The following is a 7464-nucleotide window of genomic DNA, read 5'->3' on the forward strand; positions in this document are numbered from 1 at the left end:
TTTCTGTAAGCACGTAACACTAACTGTACTTTCCCCATCCCTCCCATGTATCCTTGGGACTTCAGATATTTCTTAACCTGAGGGGTAGGGCTGTAGCTTGGGACAGACAGAAAGGTGTTCGCAGTATGATGGCACCAGAGAGTTACACCATTACTCTTCAAAAAGAAAAGGAGTACTTGTGGCACCTTAGGGACTAACCAATTTATTTGAGCATAAGCTTTCGTGAGCTACAGCTCACTTCATCGGATGCATTCAGTGAAAAATACATGAATCTCCCCACTGTATTTTCCACTGAATGCATCCGATGAAGTGAGCTGTAGCTCACGAAAGCTTATGCTCAAATAAATTGGTTAGGCCCTAAGGTGCCACAAGTACTCCTTTTCTTTTTGCAAATACAGACTAACACGGCTGTTACTCTGAAACCTGTCATTGCTCTTCATTTGCTGTAAATCCCAAACCTGAAAACATCTTACATTCATCATACTTAGGAAGGGGGTTCCACACACAAGTCAAAGAAACTATAATATTTATTCAAAGTAGTATGTGAAAGGTGTAATTGGAATATTTTAAAAAAGAAATGTAAACCAACAAAACATAATGGGACTAAATCGGTGAAATATGGCCAACTGTTAATGTTTAAGAACATAAGAATGGCCATACTGGGTCAGACCAAAGGTCCATCCAGCCCAGTATCCTATCTACTGACAGTGGCCAATGCCAGGTGCCCCGGAGGGCATCCATCTCCACCCTCTGACAAACAGAGGCTAGGGGACACCATTCCTTACCCATCCTGGCTAATAGCCATTAATGGACTTAACCTCCATGAATTTATCCAGTTCTCTTTTAATAAAGGGCAATAAAATATTCTCCGTCTTATTCTCTATCCCTTTTTTAATAATTCCTGACATCCTGTTTGCTTTTTTGATTGCCACTGCACACTGCATGGACGTCTTCAGAGAACTATCCACAATGACTCCAAGATCTTTCTCCTGATTAGCTGTAGCTAAATTAGCCCCCATCATATTGAATGTATAGTTGGGATTATTTTTTCCAATGTGCATTACTTTACATTTATCCACATTAAATTTCATTTGCCATTTTGTTGCCCAATCACTTAGTTTTGTGAGATCTTTTTGAAGTTCTTCACAGACTGCTTTGGTCTTAACTATCTGGAGCAGTTTAGTATCATCTGCAAACTTTGCCACCTCACTGTTTACCTTTTTTCCAGATCATTTATGAATAAATTGAATAGGATTGGTCCTAGGACTGACCCTTGGGGAATACCACTAGTTACCCCTCTCCATTCTGAAAATGTACCATTTATTCCTACCCTTTGTTCCCTGTCTGTTAACCAGTTCTCAATCCATGAAAGGATCTTCCCTCTTATCCCATGACAACTTAATTTAAGTAAGAGCCTTTGGTGAGGGACCTTGTCAAAGGCTTTCTGGAAATCTAAGTACACTGTGTCCACTGGATCCGCCTTGTCCACATGTTTCTTGACCCCTTCAAAGAACTCTAATAGATTAGTAAGACATGATTTCCCTTTACAGAAACCAAGTTGACTTTTAGGGTGGTTTCTGCTAAACCACCCTAAGCAGCAAATGGAGGAGGAGGAGGCAGGGCTGGTGGTTCACGGAGAGGTGCAGTGAACATGACAGCAGGTGAGCCCTGAACTAATTCGTCCACTAATTCTATGAGCCTTACCATTAGGGCATGCTCCCCTGCTCTAAGGCATGCCTCCTGCTCCATGAACCAGTTCATCAGCATCTCTTCCTGCTGAAGAGCCCAATCCTCACATACCCTAAGGAACTCAAACTGCTCCTGATTTCTATTGTCCACACCAATGCGCAGGTCTCCAGGGTCCTTCTCCATCTGCCTCTGTGGTGATGTCCTGCCCTTCTGGTGGAATGATTTCCCTCTCAGGAGCCAAAGGTCCCACCAATTCAAAGACAACTGTAGCATTATTTTTTTCCTTTGGAAGAAGCTGAGAAATTATCCCACATACAAAATGATGGGGTCTAAATTAGCAGTTACCCCTCAAGAAAGAGATCTTGAAGTCATTGTGGATAGTTCTCTGAAAACATCCACTTCATGTGCAGCAGCAGTCAAAAAAGCTAACATTAGAACCATTAGAAAAGGGATAGATAATAAGAAATTATTAATGCCTCTGTATAAATCTATGGTATGCCCACACCTTGAATACTGGGTGCAGTTCTGGTCACCCCATCTAAAAAAAGATATATTAGAATTGAAAATGGTACAGACAAAGGCAACAAAAATTATTAGAGGTATGGAACAGCTTCCGTACGAGGAGAGATTAAAAAGACTGGGACTTTTCAGCTTGGAAAAGAAGACGACTAAGAGGGGATATGATAGATGTCAATAAAATCTTGACTGGTGTGAAGAAAGTCAATAAGGAAGTATTATTCACTCCTTCACATAACGAAAGAACCAAGGGTCACCCAATAAAATTAATAGGCAGCAGGTTTAAAACAAAAAAAGGAAGTATTTCTTCACACAATGCACAGTCAACCTGTGGAACTCTTTGCCAGAGGATGTTGTGAAGGCCAAAACTATAACAGGATAGGTCCATCAGTGGCTATTAACCAAGATGGTCAGGGATGTAACTGCATGATCTGAGCATCACTAGCCTCTGTTTGCCAGAAACTGGGACTAGATAACAGGGGATGTATCACTTGATGATTGCCTATTCTGTTCATTCCCTCTGAAGCATTTGGCATTGGCCACTGTCGGAAGACAGGATACTGAGCTAGATGTACCATTGGTCTGACCCAGAATAGCCATTCTTATGTTCTTATAACATAACTTTGCTGTTGTAGGCCACAATTTTGATACTTTTCAGCATTCCAGAAATGCAACTGTTAAACTATCCTTGCTTCCCAGACAACTTTTGTAGCCTCTGTGAAAAGTGCACAGGCTAATAATGGTAATATATATATATACTAATGTTTTCAAACATTTAAAATGATCATACAATGAAGATACCTGGAGAGGAGGGATTGGGAGGAATGACCTCCTTGATCTGGACCCAAAAGGTGAGTTATTATTGGACTTCTGTGCTAGTTGTGGATTGTCCATAACGAACACCATATTCAAACACAAGGTTGCTCCTAAATGTACTTGGTGTCATAGTACCTTGGGCTGAAGATCGATGATAGACTTCATAGTTGTCTCTTCAGACCAAGGCCATATGTTCTGGATATTTGGTTGAAGAGAGTGGCAGATCTGTCAAGTGATCACCACTTGGTGGTGAGTTGGATCCAGGGGTGAAAGTGAGCCGGTACTGCCTACCAGTAAGAATCCGCACCGGCCCATACCCAGCCCACAGTAAAGCGTTGCCGCGGCAGTGCTTTAATGTCCCTGCTCCTTTTGCCTCCCCTGTCGGCGGCCCTGCTGGTAGGGTCCGTACCGGCAGGGCCGCCGACAGAGGGGGGGGAAGGGGCAGCAACGTTAAAGCGCTGCCACGGCAAAGGACCATCCTTAAAGCACTGCCGTGGCAGTGCTTTAACGTCGCTGTCCCTTCCCCCTGTCGGCGGCCCTGCTGGTAGGGTCCGTCCCAGCAGGGCTGCCGACAGGGGAGGCAAAAGGGGCAAAGGACCCTGCAGCGCTTTAACATTCCTGCCCCTTTTGGCCCCCCCCGGCTGCCAATGGGCGGGGGGGCAAAGGGAGAAGCTGCCCTGGGGCCGGCGATTTAAAAGGGCCCAGGGCTCCAGACGCCGCTGCCACTACGGCAGCAGCAGCGTCTGGAGCCCCGGGCCCTTTAAACCAACACGGGAGCCCTGGGGCTGCGCGGGCCAGCCGGACTGGAAGGGCTGGCTGGGGGATGCTGACCCCCCAGCCCCACCCCTTCCACCCGAGGCCCCGCCCCTTCCAGGGGCCGGAGCCGCCCCGCCCCGTACTGGTAAGTGGCCTCAGTTACTTTCACCCCTGGTTGGATCCGATGCACAGGTGAACAGGGGAGGCCCAAACGATCAGTGCAGGTCACCTGGGAATGGCTGGTGGAGGACCTTGTATGGAAAGAATTGAATTCCCACCTCTGGAACTTCTGCATTGTGGGTGATGTCTTGGATACTGAGTGTGAGTGAATCATGGTCAGAGCCTCAATCATTGAGGCAGCCACAAAAAGCTGTTGCCTGAAGGCAGTTGGATGCCTGTCATGGTGGCAACCCTAGAACCCACTGGTAGACACTAATGGTAAGGGAAACTGTCAAGTCGAAGAAGGAGGCCTTCCAAGAAATTCTCGTCAACAGGACTCCTGATAAGGCTGAGAGGTACTGGCTGGCTAAGAGGGTTGTGGTTCTGGGTAGTTGTTGAAGCAAAAGCCTGGGCTTAGGAGGAGTTTGGAAAGACCATGGAGAATCGCTACTGGACGGCCTCAAAGGTGTTCTGGCAAACGATTCGTTGCCTTAGGAGGGGTCAGCAGCACGTTGCCCAGGCTTTTCTCAGCAAGTGAAACACTGATCTCGACTGAAGAGTTTGTTGAGAGGTGGAAGAAGCACTTTGAGGAACTCCCCAATCCGGTGGTGTAGCAGGGTGCTGGTGCAAAAGCACCTAATTAGCCCCTGCCCCGTCAGCTCCAATCAGGGGAAACGGGTTGGGGCTGATGGAAAAGGCCTGATGCTGGCCTGAGGATTGGCAACATCTGCTGGCCTGACAAGCCAAGGCCTATAAAGGCTGGGAGGGAGCCAGAAGCCAGGGGACAGCCAGGGAGAAGTCAGTCAGGAAAGGTACTGGAGGCCTCCTAGCTGAAGGCCAACTCTGCCTCTGAAAGAGGTTGAATAATCCTGTAAAGCTTGTAAATAGATAAACACTGGTGGTGGGATAAATGCAGGTAAATAAAGACACAGGTGTTGCACAACCCTGAAGCCTCTCTGAGCCTTATTGGGGGCAGCAAGCGGGCCCCAGGAAGAGGGGTGGGTCATGGACCCTGTTACAGGTGGATATGCCCTCCTTTCAAGAGGCAGAATGGGAAACCTCTGGTGAGAATGGATCTATTTCTGTTGATGAGGTCGCTATGGCAGTAAAGGCAGCAGGGGTGGATGAGATTAGCCCAGAGATGTTGAAATCACTGGACAATGCTGGGCTGTTGCAGTTAACACATCTCTTAAATGTTACGTGGAAGGTGGGTGCAGTACCTCTGGACCGGGCTGGTGGTCCCGATCTTTAAGAAAGGAGACCAGAGTGTGTGTTCCATTTATAGGGGGATCATACTCCTCAGTTTCCCTGGCAAAGCCTATGCCATGATGCTGGAGAGGAGGCTATGTCCATCAGTTGAACTTCGGGTTCAGGAGGAAAAATGTGGATTCTGTTCTTTGCTCCCTCACAGATATTCGAGGGGTCATGGAAGTTTGCTACTCTGGTCTACCTTTGTTTTGTAGACCTGGAGAAGGCATATGATCATGTTTCCTGAGATTTCTTGTCGGAAGTGCTGTGGGAGTATGAGGTGCCGGTGCTCCTTTTGTGTGCTATCTGGTCCCTCTATTCTCAGAGTGAAAATTGTGTTTGTATTCTTGGCATTAAGACGAGTTCATTCAAGGATGGTGTTGGACTCTGCCAAGGATGCATCTTGTCCCCACTCCTATTTGTTATTATCATGGGCAGGCTATCAAGGCACAGCCGAACTGTGGAGTGCATCTGATACAGGGACTCAGAGGTGGCATCTCTGCTGTTTGCAGATGATGTTGCCCTTCTTGCTTCTTCAGACTGTGGTCTGTGATACGCACTTGAACATTTCTCTGCTGAGCATGAAGTGGCTGAGATGAGAATAAGCATCTCCAAATCAGAGGTCATGGTCCTCTCCAGGAAGAAATTGGGCTGTTCTCTCCAGGTGAGGGGGAGCAGTGGCCCTTAGTGGAAGAAGTTCAAGTTTCTAGGGATCTTGTTCATGAGTGAATGTAAGCGTGAGAGTGAGATCAACTGGCAGATTGATGTGGCAGTGATGGCAGTGATGTGGGGACTGTACCAAGTGGTGTTGAAGTGGGAGCTGAGTTCTTGGACAAAGCTCTCAGTTTACAGATCAGTCTACAGCCCCATCCTCACCTACGGTCATGAACTTTGGGGAATGGCTGAAAGGATAAGATAGTGGGTACAAGCGGTGGAAATGAGGTTTCTCTGCAGGGTAGCTGGGCTTACTCTCTGAGACAGGGTGAGGAGCTCGGCTATACAGGAGGGCCTTGGAGTAAAGCCACTACTCCTCTGGATTGAGAGGCACCAGCTGAAGTGATTTGGGCACCTGATAAGGATTCCCCCTGGGAGGCTTCCTTTGGAACTCTACCAGGCATGTCCCACTGGGCGGAGGCCCCAAGGCCAACCCAGAACACGATGGAGGGATGGTATCTCCTGGCTGGCCTGGGAATGTTGGGGAATAGCCTAGGAGGAGGTGGAACCTGTTGCAGAGGAAAGGGAGGTCTGGTCCTCCCTTCTCTCCTTGCTGCTGCCACGACTCTCACGAGGAAAAGCAGCATAAGGAAGGAAGAAGAAGATGGCCATACTGTCTTAAAAGTGGGGGTGGAGTAGTTCCTTTTAGGGGCTATGTCATCAGACTGCAATTTCTTCTTTAAAAGCTGGCCAACATTTGGAGAACATAGTGGTTTTCAAGGTATCAGAATGGAAAAGAAAGGTACCTTTCCAATCCTATGGAGGAGATCCAGCAATCTCTGCCAGCAAGATGTCCCTGCTACTGGTCACCCCTCTACATAGAATCATAGAAATGTAGGACTGGAGGACCGCTTGATAGGTCATCTAGTTCAGTCCTCTGCACTGAGGCAGGACTAAGTATTATCTAGACCATCCCTGACAGATGTTTATCCAACCTGTTCTTAAAAATCTCCCAGATGGAGATTCTGCAATCTCCCTAGGTAATTTTTTTCCAGTGCTTAACTAACCTGACAATTAGAAAGTTCTGTGACGGGAAGGACTGGCCCCGCACTGGAGCAGAAGGGGTTAAAGCATCGCTCTCAGCCGCTGAAGTCATACCCCCACAACCCTGCTAGGCATGCTCCAGCTGCTGCTGCAGTATAAAAGGGAGCTGCATAGCTCAGTCTGGGGTGGGGGGGTCTTCTGAGGAGGAAGGATGCTTTGTAGGGACTCCAGCCCAGGAACCATTACAGCCTTTACCAACAGGAGCTGAAGAGCCTGAGACCTGGACCAGAGGCCTGCTGCTATCGGAACCCCAGGAAGCGTCCAGTGCTGAGGAGCCTGGAAGCCCCAATACCCTATGGACCGCTGCTGCAGGAAAGCAGGTAGGAAGTGACCCAGGGACAGTGAAGGAGTGGTACCTCCCACCCTCATGAGGTCAGCATGTTCCAGTGGGATTCCCGGCTGACCCAGTGGCAGAGCGCTCCGACACTGTCAGGACCCTGGCTTGGGGCCGGGGGAGTTGGGAGGGCCCAGGCCTCCCACCGGGGCTGCCACCCCCCTGGTGATGGCCCTCAGGCACTGGCC

Source organism: Natator depressus, chromosome 1, assembly GCF_965152275.1.
Source record: "Natator depressus isolate rNatDep1 chromosome 1, rNatDep2.hap1, whole genome shotgun sequence".
NCBI lineage: Eukaryota > Metazoa > Chordata > Testudines > Cheloniidae > Natator > Natator depressus.